Source organism: Ranitomeya imitator, chromosome 9 (genome assembly GCF_032444005.1).
Source record: "Ranitomeya imitator isolate aRanImi1 chromosome 9, aRanImi1.pri, whole genome shotgun sequence".
NCBI classification, from domain to species: domain Eukaryota; kingdom Metazoa; phylum Chordata; class Amphibia; order Anura; family Dendrobatidae; genus Ranitomeya; species Ranitomeya imitator.
The window spans coordinates 66,627,280-66,652,067 of record NC_091290.1 but is presented as its reverse complement, the minus strand read 5'-3'; the positions used below and the strand labels follow the sequence as shown (position 1 = coordinate 66,652,067).

The 24,788-nt window shown below is 46.8% G+C and overlaps 1 protein-coding gene across 1 annotated transcript in view; it reads right to left on the bottom strand.

Annotated features, from left to right (window-relative positions):
• Nucleotides 1-24,788, bottom strand: part of BBOX1 (gamma-butyrobetaine hydroxylase 1) — a 458,160-nt gene that overhangs the window by 413,168 nt on the left and 20,204 nt on the right. The gene's annotated exons all lie outside the window — the stretch shown is intronic.

Genomic DNA, 24,788 nt, shown 5'->3' with positions numbered 1-24,788 from the left:
GTCGCAGTAAGGGCTAGGGGGCTGCACAAGGAAGCACAATGGGGGTTAGAGCAGGACAATTGCCCTGCAAACAAATGCCCTGCTATGTGTAGCACAAGCCATCAGAAGGTCGCAGCTTCAAACCTCATATGGAGACTATTGAAGGCAGTGAAAAGTGTTAAAAAATTGTTTTACAAAAACATGAAAAAAAAATTAAAAAAATATAAAAGTTAAAATCACCCCTTTTTGCCCAATTCAAAATAAAACAATAAAAAATGTCAAAATTATACATATTTGGTATTGCTGCCCAGAAACACCCATTCTATCAAAATATAGGAAGAATTAATATGATCAGTAAACAGTGTAATGAGAAAAAATTCAAAACGCCAGAATTATGTTTTTTTTGGTCGCCTCAACACTGCAATAAAATGGAATAAAAGGCGATCAAAAGATTTTAGCTACTCCAAAATGGTATCAATAAAAATGTGAGGTTGACGCGCAAAAAATAAGCCCTCACCCAGTCCCAAATCCTGAAAAAATTGAGACGTTAAGGATCTCGGAAAGTAGAGCCATTTTTTTGTTTGGATCTTTTTTCACCACTTAAATAAAACAGAACCTATACATGTTTGGTATCTGTGAACTCGATATGATCTATAGAATAAAAAAAAGCAAATTTGGAATTGCACTATTTTTTTGTAATTTCAGCACACTTGGTAGATATATTTTCCCCATTTTCCAATATATTATATGGTAAAATCAATGCTGTCGTTCAAAGTACAACTCGTTTTGTAAAAAACAAGCGCTCACATGGCCACATTCATGGAAAAATAAACAGGTTATGCTCTGAAAAGAAGGGAAGCAAAAAACGCAAAAACTGAACATGGTGAAAGTGTTAATAAAAGCTCAAAGTTGTCTTCATAGCCTTTACTGGTTATTTAAAAGGGGAGACCCAGCCAAAAAATTACATGGGGTCTCCCCGATTTTAAATAGCCAGCCCAAGGAAAATAGACAGCTGAGGACTGGTGTTACTATGGCTCACAGCTCTCTGTTTAGCCTTTACTGGTTATTAAACTAAGGTGAGCCCAAAAAAATGACGTGGAGCCCCCCTATTTTCAATAACGAGCAAAAGTTAAATAGACAGCAGCGAGGTGATCTTTATAGGATGAGAAAGGGCCAAAGATATTGGCCCATTCCCAGGCTAATAACATCAGCCCTCAGCAATCACTTAGCCTCAGCTCTTCCCACTTGCCTTGGTGCGTTGGCAAGTGGGGTGATAGTTTATAGGATTGATTTCAGCTTTGTAATGTCATCTGACATCAAGCACATACAGTTGTGCTCAAAAGTTTACATACCCCGGCAGAATTTTTGCTTTCTTGGCCTTTTTTCAGAGAATATCAATGATAACACCAAAACTTTTTCTCCACTCATGGTTAGCGGTTGGGTGTAGCCATTTATTGTTACACTACTGTGCAATCTCGCTCACCGATGACGTGAGAAAGAGATTGCATGTCATAACTCTGACAGGATGGTTCTGCCTCCATCCTGGTCAGGTCAGGGTTAATTCCCATCCACCTCTCTTTGGTTATGGGGCAGCTATTTAATGTTGGCAGTTCCTGGGTTTGGTGTCGGTGATTCTTCTTACACTTGGTTTGTGGTTGCCTACCCAGGTTACTCGTCCATAATCATTGTGCCTCTGTGCATGTGAGCTTTCGCTGTTAATGTCCATGTTTGTCCCCTGACTTTTGCCTTTGTATCCTGCATTGTACTGCCCTGTCCTTCCTGGTTATCTGACCCCTTGGCTTGTCTCGGCTTACTCTCTGTCCTATCCCTTGGTACTACTCTCCCATCTGGTTTTTGACCCTCAGCTCTCCTTTGACTATGTTTGCATACTGTGCCCGGTACTCTGCACTCCCTGCTGCCTTCCCTGGCCGCACGTGCAGTGACAACGCCCCCCCCCTGTCTTCACGTAACTGCTTTGTTCCAGGTCCTGTGCTCACTACTTGGTCTCAGGTCCTTATGCACTGCGTGACATGTTCCCCCACTCCCTGCGTTCATTCCAGTGCCCCCTGATAGCCCCCGTAGGCTGCACCAGTGACACCATCGGTGTCATTACAATTATAGGCTGTTACGATTTGGCATGCTACAGTGCACAATACCATATTAACAATAGCCAAGTACCACAGCACATTATCTAACAAGATATGGATTGCTATATGTGTAAAGGACAGGAACCAATAACAGCACATGATGACAGAGGGGTGAACTCACCACGCGTGCAGCCAGGGAAGGCAGCAGGGAGCACGGAGTACCGGTCACAGTACATAAACGTAGTCAAAGGATAGCACAGAGAGTAAACCGTGACAAACCAAGGGATCAGCTAATCAGGAAGGACAGGGCAATACAATGCAGGGTACAGAGGCAAAAGTCAGGGGACACACAGGGTCATTCACAGCATAAGCTCACATGCACAGAGGCACAACAAATACGGACGAGTAACCTGAGTCAGCAACTACAAATCGAATATGTGGAAGTATCACCGACACCAAACCCAGGAACTACCAACATTAAATAGCCGCCCCATAACCAAAGAGAGGTGGACTAGAATTAACTCTGACCTGACCAGGATGGAGGCGGAACCATCCTGTCACAGTCATGACACTGTAGAGGTTATGGAAAATCATTTGTCTGGGGCGGTGATGTTACCCCTTTAACATCCTATCCTTCCAAGTGTCCCCAGTATAATTTCTACTAAGATATCCAATTTCTATTACCTGTATTGGTGTCACTGTGATCTCCGATGGGGACTCGGTGGGAGTACACTCATATACATCGCGTCTGCATCTATTCTTAGCGCCACGTCTGTTCAGGTATTGTATTTGCTCAGATCTGTGCGCACTTCGCGCATGCGCTGTGACGCTCCCGGCCGGGTCGGACGCTGCACGCGTTGCCGTGGAGATGGACGGAGATGACGTTTGTCCTCCCGCTCATACCATTTGGCGCGCGGCTGCGCCCTCTGCCGCGAGTAATTACATCATGCCGACTTGTGCGCTGACTGGTCCATGAGCCTCCCAGGGTCCCTATTTATACCCCAGCCCTTTCCTACACAAACCACGCCTCCTGCCGAAGCCACCGATGGCGAAACGCGCATTGAGGCTCCCCTTCTTCCCTGTTGCAGCATCACGGCAGCCCGACTCTTGATCCTCAGCATGTCCCAAGGTATTTACATAGTACTCCTCAGCGCCTCTACATATACCCGGTAGACATCTGAGTGGCTGATCTTATTTATTTATCTATGCTCTTGACTGTTATACCTACAGGGTTCCTTTTTTAGGAAGTCCTGTACATATGTTATTTATTTAGTTACGTGGGCATATTGTATCTCTATAGAGATACATGGTAATTTTCTCTTTTACTCTTACCCACTAAAACTATTGAGCATTTGCCATTTTTTCTGTCTGCAACAGGGTTGGTTTGGATTTCTTATGTGTCCCTATCAGTATTTTTTCCATCTTACGAAGCTGTTATCTCTCATTCATTTTTTGTTTGTCCATGTATGTATTTGGTATATGTTTATTTGATAATAAATTGATACTGATTGTTTTTGATACCTCTATTTGCTCTGGTTTGGAACTCTTGATTGATTACTTTTATTTCTTTATCTAACTTCTGACTTCTCCATTACTAACCTTTGTGCTTGATGTCAGTGGACATTACACAGCTGACATCAATCCCATAAACTGATACCATGCTTTCTATTGCACCAGGGAAAGTGGGAAGAGCCAAGGCTAAGCTCCAAAATTTTTCACGTCTAATGGATGTGCCATTTCTGTGGCGGTTAAGCGCTGGTTTTATTAGGCTGGGAGGGGGCCAATATACATCTCCACTTACCAGCCTATTAATATGAGCATGCAGCTGTCTGCTTTGCCTTAGCTGGTTATTAAAAATAAGGTGGGACCCCACATAAAGTTTTAGGGTCCATCCTTTTCTTAATAACCATCTAAAGCAAATCAGACAGCTGCGAGCTGCTAATAGGCTGGGAAGCTCCTTGGATATTGGCCTTTTCACAGTTTAAAAATACCAGCCCCAAGCTGTTTGCTTTCCCTCGGCTAATTTTAAAAAACGAACGGGCCCGCATGTTGCTTTTTTTTATTGTGTATTATTTTAACTGTCTGGCCAATCACAGCCATATAATTACTTGACATGCCTGTGATGGAGGCAGAAGTGCCCACAAACTTAAAGCTTATTGATTGGCTGCACTGCAGCCTTTCAACAAGCTTTATTAGACTTCTGGACCCGAACAGGAAAGCAAACATACAGTAAGAAGTCCATGTTCAGGTTCGCTCAACTCTAATGACAATTCCTAGCCAGGCACCATTTTCAGGTTTTATCATGCTTTTAACAGTTACAAACATGTTTCTCGTCTGGATATTATAATTGTTTTTGCCTTTTTTTTCGCTATACAAGGGGTTTCATTTTTACTTTGTTTTATATTCTTTTTTGTTGTTGCTGATATCAAAGAGAAAAAATAAGGAAGAAACAAAATACACATTTATTTTTCCATAATTTTTTGAAACGTTTGGGAACTTTTTATGATAAAGTGGTGAGCGAGGGACAGTGTCTTGTTTTTATTTCTCTCTGCTTATGTTTTCAGGTTTCTATTTGTGGACTACGTTGGAGTTGCTGGACTACATCAGCCTGCTTGGGAACTTTTCTTTTTTAATAAAATGGTGAACCAGGAAAAGTGTGGGGGAGTGTTTATTTAATATTTTCTTTGTGTGAGTTTTTTCTTTTTACTTTTGATAGACACCTCTCCATTACTAACACCAGGGCTTGATTTTAGCTGTGTTTTTGAATACCTCACAGATAACAACAACCCCAAGTCCCATTACCCTTATTATTAGGGTTGAGCGACTTTTGTTTTTATAGGATCGGGTCGGGTTTCACGAAACCCGACTTTTTCAAAAGTCGGGTCGAGTGAAATCGGCCGATCCTATAGAAAAGTCGGGGTCGGGGTCGGCCGAAACACGAAACCCAATGCAGTGCATTGGGTTTCTAATGGTTCCCAGTTTCCTCTCCTTCAGGCCCTGCGATCCATATTAATGTGTAAAATAAAGAATAAAAATAAAAAATATTGCTATACTCACCCTCGGACGCGCCCTGGTTGTAACCGGGAGCCTTCCTTCCTAAGAATGAGCACCTGAAGGACCTTTCGATGACGTCGCGGCTTGTGATTGGTCGCGTGAGCGGTCACATGGGCGTCACGCGACCAATCACAAGGTCCTTCAAGCGCTGATTCTTAGGAAGGAAGGCTGCGGGTTAGAACCAGGGCGCGTCCGAGGGTGAGTATATTCCTAATAGGTATATACTCACCCTTGGACGCGCCCTGGTTCTATCCCGCAGCCTTCTTTCCTAAAAATCAGCGCTTGAAGGACCTTTCGATGACGTCGCGGCTTGTGATTGGTCGCGTGACGCCCATGTGACCGCTCACGCGACCAATCACAAGCCGAGACGTCATCGAAAGGTCCTTCAGGCGCTCATTCTTAGGAAGGAAGGCTCCCGGTTACAACTAGGGCGCGTCCGATGGTGAGTATAGCAATATTTTTTATTTTTATTCTTTATTTTACACTTAAATCTGAATTCCGATACCGATTCCCGATATCTTAAACATATCGGGAATCGGTATCGGAATTCCGATTCCAGTTCAGAAGATCGCCGACCTCATGGCCGACCCCACATAGGGGTCGGGTCGGGTTTCATGAAACCCGACTTTGCCAAAAGTCGGCGACTTCTGAATCTGGCCAACCCCTTTCACTCAACCCTACTTATTATCAATGCAACAGGGCAATCAGAAAGAGCCAAGATGAAGAGCCAATTGCATCTAGTGTGATGATCCACTTCTCGGACAGCTGCAGTCTAGTATTCTTAGGCTGGGAAGGGACCAATAATCATAGACCTTTCCAGACTTATAATATTAGCTCACAGCAGTGTGCTTTACCTTTGCTGGTTACAAAAGAAATGGGAGAGGGGGTAATCCCACTGTAGCATGGCTAAAGGTTGTATAGTCGACGGGAGATATGTATCACAGCGAAGGCTTGTCGCTGTGATGTAACCCGGAGTGTTTTCTTTAATGCACATAAAGCAATAAGGAATTGTTTGGTATATTTGGGTCCGGGTTACGGGTAGCTATGAGAGATGGGAGGGTCTGGCTACCCATATACCTCACCCCTGGGTAAGGGGCATAACCGTGCCTATCTATGTTTGTTTCAGGACCTGTGGTGATGTCAAAACCACATGTCTAATCATGTGATGGGTTCATGGGTGTGGTTACACCTATGTAAAGAGGTGTGTGTGTAGCACATGGTGAGAGTGTTTTGGAAGTCTGTCAGAGTGGACACACTTCCATGTGTCCTGCCTGGACACTGCAGAGTGGCCTGTGTGTTGGACGGTTCCACGTGGGGACAGATGTCCTGAACAGCACACAGAGACCATATTTAGGCTGGAGAGCCTACGTGCTGGACATAGCACAGCCTGTGTGCCTACAGGTCTGAGGGAGAGCGGAGCTCTAATATGGACATTGAGGATTCAACTGTCTGATGTAAGACTGTTTACCCTGGTGTTGCTGACTTAAATGGTTTATGGAATGAATAAACCTACATGAACGCTGAAGAGAATGTGCCTCCTGTTTCCTCCTATGCATCCGAGCGAGTACAATCCCTACAATTGGTGTTTCGAATGCGGGCAGCGATCCAAGGAGCACATGTTGCAGCTATGGCTGGTCTGAGCCAGAAGAGTGGACGGTCTTGACAACCGTGAGTAATGCTGATCGGGATCAGTGAGAACTGCTGTATATGTGATACCTCTGTGGAGAAGAGGGATCCGGGAACCTGTGTGGCTGACACCAACAGGTAACGGATGGAGATCTGTGTTATGCTGATTGGGATCAGTGAGAAAATGTGTTTGGGCTGTAAAGCTGAGAACGGATGGAGATCTGTGTTGTGCTGACCGGGGTCAGTGTGAAACAAAGAAAGAGACATTGTGTCTGGGGCACCTCTGAGGCCAAGAGGTGTCCAGGAACCCGTGCAGGTTGCCAGCGGGTAACGTTCTGAAAACCGTGTATTGTGCTGATTGGGATCAGTGATTTTTTTGTAACAGACAGGAGTCTGTGCTATGCTGACCAGAGGTCACTGAAAGGCTGTGTTTTTTTTTCTTTAAGCACATGTGCAAGTGCTTGCTGTGGACTGGCGAGTTCATGTATTTCTTTTTTTTCTTCTGTGATCGATTTGCTGTGGCTCGGCGGGGCCACGAAGACTGAAGGCGTCTGGCGGTAACTCGGCGGGGTTACGAAGTTTTGCTGTGGATCGGCGGGTCCACGAAGTCCGCGGTGCAGAGCCTTGTGAAGTGCAGTTGCAGCAAAGAAAAAAAAAAAGACATTGCTGGTTTAGAGTGTGCAGACTCTTAAAGGGCCAGAGTCACATTGGTGTGCTGTGCAAACTGGGGCCTGAGAGTACTGTGGGAAGTCCACAGGGTGGTGTCCCTAAAAAGTGGGTGGAGTCCCAAAAACGGAGCGGTGCCCAAATAATTATGGTTGGCCAAAAAGGGGCTGCGTCGCAAAAGGGGGTAGTTGCCCAAAAGGGGGTGGAGTCCCTAAAAGGGGCAGTGGCCTTAAAGGAGAAAATGGTCCACAAGGGGGTGGTAACCCAAAAGGGGGTGGTGGCCCTAAAGGAGAAAATAGCCCACAAGGGGGTGGTGGCCCTAAAAGGGGCGGAGTCTAAAAAGGGGATGGTGACCCCAAAAGGGGTGGATCTTTCAAAAGGGGAACAGCAATGTTTGTGTTTTATGTATTCCGAGTGCGGCATAGACTTCCCGTTTGATGACAGGGCGCAGGTGTGTACTGTTATGTTACACCATGAAGGAGTATCTGGACTGCTGGACTCAAAGAGTCAGTTGACTCTGACAGGAACTCCTCTCGTCTTCTGTCTAAATGAGAAAAAGGTCAATGTTTGCTGCATTCATGGGGTCACTGTTGACTATACTGTGGACAGAGTGATCATTGATATGTCCAAAAATGTAAAGTGCCAAGATGACGGTATAACACCAGACTTGTTTTACCCCTTTGAGAGGGGCCGAGACTTTGTGATCTTTGAAGACATATGGGAAGTTGATGCAGTGTGGGGTTGTTCAGAGGAGAGATGGAATGGTCATATTGAAGCCCCACCACAACAAGCGGCTGTAGTGATTCCGGATTGTGTGATGTGTGAAAAGGAGATAGCGACACCTAAGGTTGACAGTCCAGAGTTCCGGGTGACTGGTAGAAAGTGTGGGTCTGACACGTGTTTAAATGGGGAATTGCTGTTCCAGGATGACAGAGTGAGAGGGGGTGACTCCTATTCAGACTGTGACTCGAGCACAAAGGGAAAGGAGTGCAGTAATTAGAAGCCGAGTAAAAATCACAGATCTTCATCACGTCGCGGGGGCCGCAGAAAGGCGGGACAAGTTATACCCTCTGAGAAGAAAGATGATGAGGAAGAGACAGGGTCAGGTGCAGATAATGTTATTATCCTTGATGAGGGGGTCACTTTATCTCTGACAAACCCTAGCACTGAGGTGGTTAATGACGGGCTGGGGTTAGAACAGACCTGTAGTAGACCCACATCTGCAATGCCCGCAAAGAGTGAAGTGGCTCAGTATGATGAAGTATCTGATGCTGAAGAAACAGGTGGAACTCTGAAGAGGCAGAGTGTGGGTGGGCAAGAGACCCAATCTGAAAATCTAATTAAAGAGGTGATGGTGCGACATGTGCTGGCCAAAAGAGAGCAGGACCATGAGATAGAGCTGCTTAAAGAAATAGTTGAGCGAGAAAGGGTCCTGAGGAGGTGATTGAGCACATAGTGGGTGAGCTGGAAAAGGAAGTTGCTGAGCTCAGAGGTCACCTGTCAGCATGTCAAACCATAAATAAGGCCGTATTAAAAGATATGGAGGTGCTCAGAGAGGCCTAAGAGAAGAATCAGCAGGAGCTTCTCCAGAGAGAGGATGAGCATCGCTGCTTGGTAGAAGAGCAAGATAAAGTTCTCCAGAAATCCACAGATGACCGGGAAATTGGACTGTTGCGCTCTTCCGATTTGATCACGGTGAATGAGAATAAGCTGGAGAGGCTGACCAAAGAAGGGGCCTCCACGGAGGAAGAAATCCAGCAAGGGAAGTGCCCCGCAGATGGCCGAACAAAGGACATCGAGGTCTTGAAAAACTGCGCTGACACTGAGGACGAGGAGGTCCAACGATATGACCAAGAAGGTGAGACTTCGATCTTCAAGTGCGTAATAGACATACCCAAAGACATGCAAGAAGCGTGTGCCAGTGAGGAGGTGCATGAAGTGTTTAAAAAGGCGGTCGACGGGTGTAGGGTGCATTGGGCACCTGAGACCCATCAACTGGTCATACTGTCAACTAAGGAAGTCACAGTGAAGCGGGTGGCTGTTCTGAGAGAGATGCATCTACAATGCCTCCGCACATAACAATTGATCATGTTGAAGAATAAGGAAGCCGCTCGACGTCTGGAGCTAGCAAGAGAAGCTCAAAGTCGGTTGGGTATTGTAGAAGATGTTGTGCAAGTGCCCAGAGGTCTGGTGGGGAAAGTCATCAGAAGATTTTCAAGGTGATGCAAGAGATGGTGAATAGGTCCGGTGTTATGAGAGTGAGCATTCTGGCTGATGATGAAGCCCAGGTTGTGGGTGAAGATGGGATGGTTCCATTCCTTGTCGTTGGATCGATGGAGAGCCTTGGGAATATCCAAATGCTCCTGGGGTATCGTGTGGCATACCTGAAACAGATAGAGCAGCTAAGACGTGAGAGGGAGCAGATCAATATAGAGCTGCAAGGATTGGCAAACAGGTTGCCACCACCTTCAACTCGTCTAGAGAGGCGAAGAGGTTCTCTAAAGACTGGAAGTCCTCAAGCTGAAGTTAACAGAGGATATAGAGGTAAAGGGAAGAGCTGCTCTCCGAAGAAAGACAATAGGAGAGATCAAGAACCGAGAGAGAACCGAAGGTGGTCAGATGGAAGAGTTAGAAGTAGTGACTCCTCAGTTAGTTCAGGACTCAGTGACTTAAGCGGGAGATCTTATAGCAGACGATATGTCAAGGGGTCATCGTTATCAAAGGATGTGATGGAAAGGGATGACGAATGCCGACGAAAGGGTTCAATAACAGGCTCTGACTTGGAGAGACAGTTTGACTGTCAGGGACGACTGAGAGGGGTCTCTAGTTGGTTCAGGACAAGTGCCAAGCCCCACGGCTTTAAGCAGAGGGGGGAGGTATGTAGCATGGCTAAAGGTTGTATAGTCGACGGGAGATATGTATCACAGAGAAGGCTTGTCGCTGTGATGTAACCCGGAGTGTTTTCTTTAATGCACATAAAGCAATAAGGAATTGTTTGGTATATTTGGGTCCGGGTTACGGGTAGCTATGAGAGATGGGAGGGTCTGTCTACCCATATACCTCACCCCTGGGTAAGGGGCATAACCGTGCCTATCTATGTTTGTTTCAGGACCTGTGGTGATGTCAGAACCACATGTCTAATCATGTGATGGGTTCATGGGTGTGGTTACACCTATGTAAAGAGGTGTGTGTGTAGCATATGGTGAGAGTGTTTTGGAAGTCTGTCAGAGTGGACACACTTCCATGTGTCCTGGCTGGACACTGCAGAGTGGCCTGTGTGTTGGACGGTTCCACGTGGGGACAGATGTCCTGAACAGCACACAGAGACCATATTTAGGCTGGAGAGCCTACGTGCTGGACATAGCACAGTCTGTGCGCCCACAGGGCTGAGGGAGAGCGGAGCTCTAATATGGACATTGAGGATTCAACTGTCTGATGTAAGACTGTTTACCCTGGTGTTGCTGACTTAAATGGTTTATGGAATGAATAAACCTACATGAACGCTGAAGAGAATGTGCCTCCTGTTTCCTCCTATGCATCCGAGCGAGTACAATCCCTACACCACATAGCATTTTTCATTTATTTAATCATCAAAAGCTGTCCAATAAGTTCCACAGGGTGCAATTTTATTATAAGTCGATGGTTGTGCAATTAATTGTTTATTTGACTATCTGCATGTCTATATGTTTCTATCTATCCATCTCTCTTTCTGTATACCTATCAATTATCTATATCCATTATCTACGATGGAAATATGCAGGTGAAAAAATGCATGCACAAATGCATAGAAAACACATAAAAAAATAGGCAAAAATACTGCATTTTTCCTGCCAAGAGACGTAGAAATTGTGCAGAAATTTCTGCATCCAAATACTCAACATGTGCACATACCCTACATTAAAGGGAACCTGTCACCCCGTTTTTTCAATATGAGATAAAAATACCGTTAAATAGGGCCTGAGCTGTGCTTTACAATAGGGTATTTTTTGCTCCCTGATTCCCCACCTATGCTGCCGAAATACCTTACTAAAGTCGCCGTTTTCGCCTGTCAATCACGCTGGTCAAATGGGCGTGGTTAAATCCCTGTTTCTCTCTCCCCCGCTCCTCGGCATGTCTGATGTAAATTCGATCTGTGAATCGCACAGATCACGCTCTTTTTTGGCAGTTGCGCAGTACATTCTGCTCTTTCGCCTGCGCACTATGCTTTGCCCAACTGTGGGCATACCATACAGCACATCACTGCGCATGCACCACAGAATTTATTGCGCTATATAAGTGAGTAAAATATATGAATAAATAAATCTTATACTTTCATACCAATATGCAAGTAGTTACTATATTTTCCAAGACCAGGAAGAAAATAAAGCTTTTCTTAATTTTTCATCAATGGATTTGTGAAATTACCAACTCTGTATATATTAATGAAAAATCTAGAAAATTATATTCAAATTTGTTTATATACCTCAGGTGTTTTTGCACATTGTTACAGTATCTGTATACATGTGTATTCCAACCTCACATTTGTACAGAGCGTTAGTGCACCCATAGCAATCTATGGACTGCCATACTATACCCAAGTCCAGTGCCTGAGACGTTGCACGGGGTGGCATTGACCACCAGTAATTTTTTACAACTCCTTACACAAAGAGCTACTGTGACTGAACTCTGAAGGAGGGACCTATGGTACCAGAACTATTGTCGACAGGATGAGCATGCACATAACACATCCAATTAAAAATTACTGTGGAGAAAATGTCAGTAAATTACTGTTCTGCACTTCTACTGCGATCCTTAGGCCTATAGCCTATCATAGGTCCACAGATGCAAAGGATGTCAGTGTTCCATTGCAGGCGGCACAATGACATTACGGGGGTACTCGGTACTGGGTCTGGTCTTAAAGGGGATGTCACTGTGGCTGCCACCCAGTCCGTGGCCCTGGGCATCCAATTAAAGGGAAAGATCTTTAAAGGGATTTGTAATGTCTGTGTTGGTGATGCCACCTGTAGTTTTCGGTCAGTGAGGACCAACACTGCTTAAAAGGGTCCTCTGGGGTGATGGTATGTAGCAAGATGGTGACGCTTCCCACAGGTGAAGTGGGGTCCCCAGGGCTTCCCAAGTGTATGGCATCACTACTTTAATGTGTTCTACTTTTAATGATACTGTTACTGTGCGAAGTATAAAACTGAAGTACTTGTACTGTGGGGCACCATGAAGACACTATTACACTATGGAGTTTTTATATAAGTGGGTAAAGAAGTACAGAGGGTGAACTAAAGCGATCGGCCACAGATGTCGGTGTGTTACATTCTACAAGTCAAGCATTTGTGTCAAGTGAAAATAAAAGAGAAAATGAATGCCTATTACTGAAGATGATATTGGTGAGTCACTGGATTTACCTATACACTTATACAGTATGTTCTGCGGAAAGCCTATGCATACTGGTACTATATGGTCACTATAAGATTGGTATTAGTTACTGTGTTTTCAGTCCAACTGTGATTCAACAACACATTGGATCATACTCATATCAATGTTATTCTATGAAACTATGCACATACGTGATTTTTACCTTGGACCAAGTCTGTCCAAGAAAAAAAATTGATAGCACTCGGCATGCAAGTCAATGGTTCTGTACGGAACAGTGCCAAGATAACAGTCCCTCTTGCTTGTCTGGGCCAGAAATGTCAGGGCTGTCACCATTGTTTCAGGGGGAAGAGATTTTGACTGGAGTAGTTCAGGATTCCTGACTGATGGGGGCGGGTCCGACATAAATAACGGTGTGAGCGGCAAGATGAGGGACTTGGTGGGAAACGACCTTGTGAGCAGTGAGACGGTTGACTCCCTCTCAAAGGATCCACGCCAGCTAGCTGTGCCTATATTCCTAGTTAGCAAGACTGCCGGCACATTCTACCCTCAGCCCAGAGAGAGACATCTGCACCAGGTAGTGACGAGGATAGAGTGCATACCTTGGCTCCTCTCACCACCGTGGAGGCACCGCTTAGTCCCATCTTTGTCGCGCCTGCTACAGACCGGCCTGTGCCTGTGACTGCGTCCGCTGGACTGTGTGCTTCTACTGCGGTCTTTTCTACTGAACTTTCTGCTTCTTCCACTGTGGCACCGACCTTCATCTCTACCCCACCGTGTGCCCGGATCAGGAGATCACGTGCCGAAGTGTAACACCCCAGGTAACCGGTTGTTACAGTGATGTTGTCTTCCTTTCCGGGAGAGTGATATCATGTTTGGAGGCAAGGAGGATTCCCTTTACCAGGTAACGCACCTACATACAACACATTCTGAATCCAGGCCAGAAGGGGGAGCTCAGAACCCGGATACAGGAGAGCTTCCCCAGCTTTAAGTGTTCTGTTCTGGAGGAGGCAGTGAAGGGAGAGGAGTGGAGAGCAGACAGCGGAGCCGAGCATCTATGCTGCAGTAACATCACCCCAGAGGACCCCTACTGACAAAGAACCACAGGTGGCATCATGAGCACAAACTTTAGTACAAATCCCTTTAAAACAGACCGGGTCGCAGCCACCGTGACATCCCCCTTAAATGCTTAAATAAACATAAGGATGAATGACCTCGGGGAGATCAAAACATCCAACACCGCGGAGACACCATCACGTGTTTCTCAACGCAGTGATCCAGAACACTGCTCCCATCCCTTATGAGAAATATGCAAATGCATGTAGAAAATCCCCCTTAAATGCGACCGGACCCGGTACCGAGTATCCCCATTGCCCTGGCGGGCGTTCCAGAAGCACCCGGAGGATTTGTCATCTCAAGGAGACAATGCATTGCCCTTTTGCGGGAACAGATTAGAGACATCTTGCGCCACCTGCGACACCACCGAGGGATCTTCCACCCACCTTCCTCCACCGCACAGAAACTGATAAGTTAACCTGTTATTATTTCCTACATATGACTTACCCAATCCACAAGTTCGCACCCTTTACCCCACTGCTTGTACTATCACTGTTTAATATAAAGAACCTGTTAACCCTTGCTCTGCCTCCTGTGTGTCACTGCATCCTATGTACTTGCTAGCACCCTACAGGTCCATCAAAAAAATTGAACTGCACACAGTTGAGATCTAAGTGCAGTCCGATTTTCACACACTGGCAAAATGCAGAAATTGTTTTCTCCATCTTCCCCGCATTCGAGAAAATCAGGTCACATTGTGATCAAGTTCTGAACAGTGTGATGAGAATAATAGAACCGATTTTCTCACATGAGAGAAAATACGGTCTTTTGACTCTAGCCTTAAGATAGGCAATCAAAACTTGGTCTGTGAGGGTCTGTTGGTATAACACCCCAGGTAACCGGTTGTTACAATGATGTTGCCTTCTCTTCGGGGAAGGCAATGTCATGCTTGGAGGCAAGGGGAATTCTATTTACCAGGTAAGGCACCCACACACAACACATTCCAAATCCAAGCCAGAAGGGGGAGCTCAGAACCCGGATTCAGGGTAGCTTCCCTCAGATATATGCATCCTGGCCTGGAGGAGAAGTTAGGCAGTAAGTCTCCAGGAGGGAGAGATAGGAGAAGGAAGTCTGGAACTGAGTGAAGACAACGGAGCCATGCAGCCAGAGAAGTGCTGCAGCTCCAGGGAAGACAGAGAATCCGAGGGGTTGAATGTGGTGGAGCAACAGAGGAAAGAAGCAGATGAGAGATAAAGGGCTCAGAGGGGAACTGCGACTGAGCACCCTCAGAACCAGAGCGCAGCAAACGGTGTAGCGATTTCACTCACTCAGCTGCGACGGCTGACACTCAGGAGACGTGTTCCTTTAAAGTTCACTGGGTTTATTGCTTCATAAACCATGTGGCAAAACAACAGAAAGCAAAATAGCCTTTGGTTCAGGCAAAGGAAAACAAGTGTCCAGTTCATCCGGCTCAGTCCTGAAGCCGAACACACTCAGGAGGGTTTCACCTCCACACATCTCCTGTGTAAAGGATTAGCCAGTCTTATATAGGACTAACCACACCCAGTAATCTATCACATGATTAGCCATGTGGTCTGACATCACCACAGGTCCTGAAACACAAACATATGGTTATATAAAACAACGCAATATTCCGGGCTACATTACAGCAACAAGGCACTTATGCGGCACATACCTCCCATCGACTACACACCCTTTAGCCATGCTACATACCTCCCCCCTCTGCCTAAAGCCGTGGGGCTTGGCACTTTCTCCCACTAAACAAGGGATTCTTGATAGGGCATCCGCATTACCGTGCAGCTTTCCGGCCCGATGTTCCACATGGAAACTGAAGTCCTGCAGGGATAAGAACCAACGGGTGACCCTAGCATTTCTACCCTTCGTTTCCCTCATCCACCTAAGTGGGGCATGGTCGGATATCAGTCTAAATTTGCGTCCCAGCAGATAGTACCGTAATGTGTCCACTGCCCATTTTATGGCCAAGCACTCCTTCTCAACGACTGAGTAGTTCTTTTCAGATGAGGACAGCTTCCTACTCAGATAGAGAACAGGATGCTCCTCCCCATGTAGTTCTTGGGAAAGGACTGCTCCCACCCCAACATCTGAGGCATCTGTCTGAAGAATAAACTCTTTCTTGAAGTTTGGGGCCATCAGAACGGGTTGCTTACACAAAGCGTTTTTCATTTTTTGGAAGGCTGACTCTGTTTCTTCGGACCACTTAACCATTACTGGTTTTGTCCCTTTTAGCAGGTCAGTCAGAGGCGCAGCCATCGTGGCGAAGTTTGGGATGAACCTCCTGTAATATCCCACGATTCCCAGGAAGGCTTTAACTTGCTTCTTGGAAACTGGTTTTGGCCACGTTTGAATTGCCTCCACTTTACTGATTTGGGGTTTAATTTCTCCGTGACCCACTATGTATCCAAGGTACTTAGCTTCTTCTTTACCCAAGGCACACTTCTTTGGGTTTATAGTAAATCCGGCCTCTCTTATAGCATCCAACACCGCTTGGACTTTCTCCAGATGACTCTCCCAGTCCGGGCTAAAGATGACGATATCATCTAGGTACGCAGCAGCGTAGGCCTTATGGGGTGCAAGAACTCTATCCATAGCCCTCTGGAAGGTCGCCGGAGCTCCCTGTAGGCCAAACGGCATCCGGGCATACTGGAAGCATCCATCAGGTGTCGAAAAGGCTGTCTTCTCCTTGGCTTCCTGCGCCATGGGGATCTGCCAATACCCCTTTGTCAGATCCAAGGTGGATATATATCTGGCGTGCCCAAGCCTTTCGATGAGCTCATCAATACGGGGCATGGGATAAGCGTCGAACTTGGAGACCTCATTCAACTTCCGATAGTCGTTGCAAAACCTCCACTCTCCATCAGGTTTTGGGACCAGGACAATTGGGCTTGACCAACCGCTCTTGGATTCCTCAATGACTCCAAGCCTCAACATGCGCTCCACTTCCTTGGAGATAACTTCTCGACGAGCCTCAGGAATACGATAAGGTTTCACATTCACCCGCACATGGGGCTCTGTTAGGACCTCGTGCTCTATGACCTTCGTGTATCCTGGCAATTCTGAAAACAGGTCCCTGTTTTTCTGGAGTAACTCCCGGCACTGCTGTTTCTTGCTTTTCGATAGCGTCTCTGCTATAGTAACCGCTCCAACCTCACCTTCTGGGTTGCTTAACAAGGACGGAGTAACTGTCGGCTCTCTATCTTGCCATGGCTTGATGAGGTTGACATGGTAAACTTGGAATGGTTTCCGTCTTCCTGGTTGGTGAATTTTATAATTTACCTCACCAAGTTTCTCGACAACCTCATATGGCCCTTGCCATTTGGCCAAGAACTTGCTTTCCACCGTTGGAACTAACACCAGAACTCGGTCTCCCGAATTGAACTGCCTCACTCTTGCAGACCGGTTGTAGACCCTGGCTTGAGCTTCTTGTGCTTGGAGAAGGTGTTCTTTCACGATAGGCATCACCTTTGCAATCCTCTGCTGCATCAGGGCCACATGCTCAATGACGCTTCTGTGGGGCGTGACTTCGGCTTCCCAGGTTTCCTTGGCTATATCCAGGAGTCCTCGTGGATGTCGGCCATATAGAAGCTCAAACGGTGAGAACCCTGTGGAGGCCTGTGGAACTTCACGAATGGAAAACATCAGATAGGGTAAGAGACAATCCCAGTCTCTACCGTCTTTCTCTATAGCTTTCCTCAGCATGCTCTTTAGAGTCTTGTTAAACCTCTCAACAAGACCATCTGACTGGGGATGGTACACCGAGGTCCTCAACTGGGAGATCTTCAGGGCTTTGCATAACTCCCTCATCACCTTGCTCATGAAAGGTGTACCCTGGTCAGTCAGGATCTCCTTTGGCAGACCTGTCCGGGAAAAGACATGGACCAACTCGCGGGCTATGCTCTTTGAGGAAGAATTCCTCAAGGGAATTGCCTCAGGATAGCGAGTGGCATAGTCCAGGATGACTAATATATACTGATGGCCCCGAGCTGATTTAACTAAGGGACCGACCAAGTCCATGGCAATTCTCTCGAACGGTACCTCAATAATGGGCAGTGGCACAAGGGGGTTCCAGAAATGAGGAGTAGGAGCAGTTAGCTGACATGTAGGGCAGGACCTGCAATAGTTCACTATTTCCCGGTGACACCCAGGCCAATAGAACCTCTGCACAACCCGTTCCTGCGTTTTTTCCACCCCTAGGTGTCCCCCCAAGATGTGTGAATGGGCCATGTCCAACACTTTCCGTCTATACGGACCCGGCACTATCAACTGCTCTACCAACTCCTCCCTTATTTTCGTGACCCGGTACAACAATTCCCTCCTCAACAGAAAATGGGGAAATCTTTTGTCTGCCCCCGGCTCCTGTACCACCCCGTCAATAACTGTGACATTATTAAAGGCTTCCCTCAGAGTGGGGTCCCTATGTTGGGCAGTCCCAAAATTTTCACCGGTAACCTCTAACTCCAGAATGTCAGATGTAGGGGATACTTCCTCCTCATCCCCAATCAGAACACAAAAAGGAAAGCTGTCTGCCTCTGGGTGTGGCGATACCGTTCCAGGGTTCACTGGTTCCCTGCCAGGGAGCTCAGAACCCTTTCCCCACAAATCCCAAAACAAACAGAAATCCCGGCCAATAATTATAGGGTGCAACAAGTCCTGAACTACGCCGACTATGTGGGATTCAGTGCCACATGCCGTTTCAATGTCCACCCTGGCCATAGGGTAGTCCTTTGCATCACCATGTATGCACCGCACTCCGACCTTCTTTCCTGGGAGCAGATGAAGAGGAAAAGTGGCCCTCACCAGGGTCACTAGGCTCCCCGAGTCTAACAGTGCCGTTACTGCTCGACCGTTCACCTTTACGGGACACGCTTGAGGTCCCTCGTTGGATGGAGAGTTCACACTACAGACTGGATACGCATAGTATGAACAACGGCGTCCCATGCTGCAGTCCATCTGCTCAGTGGCTTGGGAACAACGGGCAGCTATATGTCCTGGCTTGTGGCACCTCCAACAAATAACATCACCCGTGGGGACCTTGGGCACCACCTCCCCCGCCCTTTGTGACCTTGGACGAACCACCCCTTTTTGGGACTCAGCTGCCCTCTGGGACCCCCAGTACGGCATGGGCTGCCTCCCGAAGGAGCCTTCCAACCCTTGGTATCTCTCAACCAGTCCGATCAGCTCGTCGGCATCCTGGGGATCACCCTGGGCAACCCAAGACTGTATAGGCCTCGGGAGGGAATGGACAAACCGATCCATCATCACCCGTTCTACCATCTGTGCAGGCGCAGAGGTCTCTGGCTGCAGCCATTTCTGGACCAGGTGCAACAGATCAAACATTTGGGAACGAGGTGGTTTGTCCCGGTGATAGCCCCAGGAGTGAACTCGCTGTGCCCTGACAGTCAGTGTCACCCCCAGACGTGCGAGAATCTCGGCTTTCAATTTGTGATACTCTTTGGCATCCTGCAAGGTCAAATCATAGTACGCCTTCTGGGGTTCTCTCGTCAGGTATGGCGCAAGTACCTCTGCCCACTGCTCTGGCGGAAGTTTTTCCCTCTCAGCGACCCTCTCAAACACCGTCAGGAAGGCCTCAACATCATCCCCGGGAGTCATTTTCTGCAATGCACGTCTTACCGTCTTCCGGACGTGGGTGTCATCAGCCAAACCTGGGGTTGGGGCGCTCGCCTTGCCCTGGATGGCGGTTGCCAGAAGCTGCATCTGCTGCCGTTGCTCCTGCTGGCTCTGTTGTATCTGCTGCTGGCTCTGTTGTATCTGCTGCATCAACAGCCTGTTGGTCTCTTGCTGCCTTTGCTCCTGCTGGACCAAATGTTTCAGCAGGTCCTCCATTTTCTCCGGCAATGCTTGCTGGCTTGCAACAGCCTTGACCCAGGACATTCAAAAATAAACTCACGTCTCGTCTCCGCTGGGAACGCTGCTCGCAGGTCTCCACCAATTGTAGCGATTTCACTCACTCAGCTGCGACGGCTGACACTCAGGAGACGTGTTCCTTTAAAGTTCACTGGGTTTATTGCTTCATAAACCATGTGGCAAAACAACAGAAAGCAAAATAGCCTTTGGTTCAGGCAAAGGAAAACAAGTGTCCAGTTCATCCAGCTCAGTCCTGAAGCCGAACACACTCAGGAGGGTTTCACCTCCACACATCTCCTGTGTAAAGCATTAGCCAGTCTTATATAGGACTAACCACACCCAGTAATCTATCACATGATTAGCCATGTGGTCTGACATCACCACAGGTCCTGAAACACAAACATATGGTTATATAAAACAACGCAATATTCCGGGCTACATTACAGCAACAAGGCACTTATGCGGCACATACCTCCCATCGACTACACACCCTTTAGCCATGCTACAACGGGTATTGGGAGCCCAAGGTTGTGTCGTTCTCCAGGACGCACAACAGAACCAGAGGGCTAAGAACTTTAAGTGATAGGCCCGCACCATGCCTGAGACGCAACAGCAGTTGAAGAATCTAAGTCAAGATAGAGACCCTTTAAAATGGCACAAGCTGCCTGTCATGCAAGTAAGGAGAAAAGAAGACTTTGCCAGTAAGCTTCAGGCAGCAGAGACCTCATGCAACAGCGCTTTAAGGAAAGGCTCACGGACCTCAACTGGGAAAGGGATTCTCCCTTTGCCTCGGAGCTGGCTAAACCACAGGACACCTGTACCTGGTACTCTGGGCTGAGATGCACTACTATCAGTAAACTAGGTAAAGACTTTACAACACTGTGTCCTCCACTTATTTTACCGGCAAACTACCATCTCTGCCATACACCTTGGGTGCTTTAAGGACCCCGCTTCACCTGTGGGAAGCATCACCATCTAACCGCCATACCATCACACCAGAGGACCCCTTTAAGCGGTGTTGGCCTTACTGACCGAGAACCACAGGTGGCATCACGAAAATAGACTTTCACAATTCCCCTTAAAAGACCGTTCCCCTTTAATTGGGCGCCCAGGGCCATGTCACTGTGACATTCCCTTTAAGTGAGACCGGACCCGGTGCCGAGTTCCCCACTGCCCAGGCAGGCAACTCATTGGCACGCCAGGTGGTCCGGGACTGTGGTGCTCAATAAGCGTCAAGCATTGTTAAAGTGACTGCTGCTACTTTGTACTTTTCTAAGAGTTCTTGAAGTTGTTAGAGTCATTCCCTTCTCACCAATGGTACAACGTTATAGTACCTTCAAGAACTACTATATAGTCAGCCAATAGATGGACTTTACTGTTGTGATATTGATGGCCTTCTCCAAGGATAAGCCAGTGATGTTTAAAGGTTGATTACTCCTCTACATGCATGGCACAATTTGCTATGTGAGTATGAAGTGTATAACACTGGTCTTGGAAAGTTTTTACAGATGTTTCTCACAAAATTAGGATATCATGAAAAGGTTAATTTATTTCAGTTCTTCAATATAAAAAGTGAGATTAGAGTCATTACAAACAGAGTGATCTATTTCAAGTGTTTATTTATGTTAATGTTGATGATTATGGCTTACAGCCAATTAAAACCCAAAAGTCATTATCTCAGTAAATTAGAATAATTGACAAAAAACACCTGCAAAGGCTTCCTAAGTGTTTAAAAAGGTCCCTTAGTCTGTTTCAGCAGATTCCACAATCATGGAGAAGACTTCTGACATGATAGAGGTCCAGAAGGCAGACATTGACACACTCCACAAGGAGAGTAAGCCAAAAAAGGTCATTGCTTATAGAAGCTGGCTGTTCCGATAGTGCTGTATCCAAGTGTATTAATGGAAAGTTCAGTGGAAGGAAAAAGTGTGGTATGAAAGGTGTACAAGCACACGGGATAACCGCAGTCTTGAAAGGATTGTTAAGAAAAGGCCATTCAAAAATTTGGGGGAGATTCGCATGAAGTGGACAGCTACTGGAGTCATTGCTTTAAGAGCCAGCACACACAGACGTGTCCAGGCATAGAGATGAGTGAATTTGTTCGGATTCGGTGTTAAAAGGGGTTGTTCCTTAAATGACATTTAAGACTTATACAAAGATCCAGCTGCTGAGATCCATAATAAATATACCATCATTTGGGGGTCTGGCTGCAGGATAAGGGTCTCAAAGTCCCTTTAGAACACTGAGTGGTAGTTTACATATGCATCTACCATGTCTCCATACTGCCGCACTCACATTAGGGACTTTGAGATCCCATTCTCAAGATCAGTGGAGGGAGGGGGTTTTCACATCCAGACCACCAATGTTTTTTCATTCAGAATTTACCTTTCTGGACAGCACCATGGCTCAGTGGTTAGCACTGTTGTTTTGCAGTGCTGGGGTCCTAGGTTCAAATCCCACCAAAGACAATATCTACAAGAGTTTGAATGTTTCCTCAAGGTTGTCCAGTTTTCCCATGGTCGGAGCTCATAGCAAATGAGCATTTCTGCTACACACAGGCGATCTGATCATCGCCTGTGTGTAGCACAGGCAGCATACAGGCGATAAAAGTACTGCAGCTTCTAGTCTACCATAGAGGCTATTGAAGCATGCAAAAAGTAGAAAACAAAAATGTTTTTAATAATATAAAAAAATATATAAATTTCTAATCACCCCCTTCCCTGTTATGACCTGGTGGTTAGGAGCACCCGGAATGACCTGATAATTAAACCTCATACAGGACGAGCTCTGGGATGTGGGAGCTCTGCTGACCGCAAGCCCTAATCCTATCACACACACTAGAAATAGCCGTGGAGCGCTCCTGACCAGACCTAGGCGCCTCGTCACAGTGTAAGAACTATCTAGCCCTAGAGATAGAAAATAAAGCCTACCTTGCCTCATAGAAATTCCCCAAAGGTAAAGGAAGCCCCCCACATATATTGACTGTGAGTAAAGATGAAAGTCACAAACGCAGAAATGAAACAGGTTTCAGCAAAGAGAGGCCAGACTTACTAAATAGACAGAGTATAGGAAAGGTAACTTTGCGATCAGCACAAAAATCTACAAAAGACCACGCAGAGTGTGCAAAAAAGACCTCCGCACCAACTCACGTTGCGGAGGAGCCACTCTGCATCCCAGAGCTTCCAGCTAGCAAGACAAAATCATGAAAACCAGCTGGACAAGAAAACAGAGAACAAAATAAGACAATAAGGAACTTAGCTTCTGCAGGAGAAGGCAGGTCACCAGAGAGATCCAGGAGCGAACTGAACGAATGCAAAAACATTGACAGCTGGCATGGAGTAACGATCTGAGAGGAGTTAAATAGAGCAGCCAACCAAAGGATAAACCACGTCACCTGTGTAAGGAACCTCAGAAGCAGCAGCTTCACTCATAGCCACCAGAGGGAGCCCATAGACAGAACTCGCCGAAGTACCATTCACGACCACAGGAGGGAGTTCGACAACAGAATTCACAACAGTACCCCCCCTTGAGGAGGGGTCACCGAACCCTCACCAGAGCCTCCAGGCCGATCAGGATGAGCTAAATGAAAGGCACAAACCAGATCGGCAGCATGAACATCAGAGGCAAAAACCCAGGAATTATCTTCCTGACCATAACCCTTCCACTTGACCAGGTACTGGAGTTTCCGTCTCGAAACACGAGAATCCAAAATCTTCTCCACCACATACTCCAACTCCCCCTCGACCAACACCGGGGCAGGAGGATCAACGGAGGGAACCATAGGCGCCACGTATCTCCGCAACAACGACCTATGGAACACATTATGGATGGCAAAAGAAGCTGGAAGGTCCAAACGAAATGACACAGGATTAAGAACTTCAGAAATCTTGTATGGCCCAATGAAACGAGGCTTAAACTTAGGAGAGGAAACCTTCATAGGAAAGTGACGAGATGACAACCAAACCAAATCCCCAACACGAAGTCGGGGACCAACACAACGCCGGCGGTTAGCGAAACGTTGAGCCTTCTCCTGGGACAATGTCAAATTGTCCACCACATGAGTCCAAATCTGCTGCAACCTGTCCACCACCGCATCCACACCAGGACAGTCCGAAGGCTCAACCTGCCCTGAAGAGAAACGAGGATGGAAACCAGAATTACAGAAAAAAGGAGAAACTAAAGTAGCCGAGCTGGCCCGATTATTAAGAGCGAACTCAGCCAAAGGCAAGAAGGACACCCAATCATCCTGATCAGCAGAAACAAAGCAATTCAGATATGTCTACAAAGTCTGATTAGTTCGTTCGGTTTGGCCATTAGTCTGAGGATGGAAAGCCGAAGAAAAAGACAAATCAATGCCCATCTTAGCGCAAAAGGACCGCCAAAACCTCGAAACAAACTGGGAACCTCTGTCCGAGACGATGTTCTCTGGAATGCCATGCAAACGAACCAAATGCTGGAAAAACAATGGCACCAAATCAGAGGAGGAAGGCAATTTAGACAAGGGTACCAAATGGACCATCTTAGAGAAGCGATCACAAACCACCCAAATGACCGACATCTTTTGAGAAACAGGGAGATCAGAAATAAAATCCATGGAAATATGCGTCCAGGGCCTCTTTGGGATCGGCAAGGGCAAAAGCAAACCACTGGCACGAGAACAGCAGGGTTTAACCCGAGCACAAGTCCCACAGGACTGCACAAAAGAACGCACATCCTGTGACAAAGAAGGCCACCAAAAGGATCTAGCCACCAAATCTCTGGTACCAAAGATTCCAGGATGACCAGCCAACACTGAACAATGAATCTCAGAGATAACTCTACTAGTCCATCTATCAGGGACAAACAGTTTCTCCGTAGGACAACGGTCAGGTCTATCAGCCTGAAACTTTTGCAGCACATGCCGCAAATCAGGGGAAATGGCAGACAAAATTACCCCTTCTTTAAGAATACCCGCCGGCTCCGGAACACCCGGAGAGTCAGGCACAAAACTCCTTGACAGGGCGTCAGCCTTCACATTCTTAGATCCCGGAAGGTATGAAACCACAAAATCAA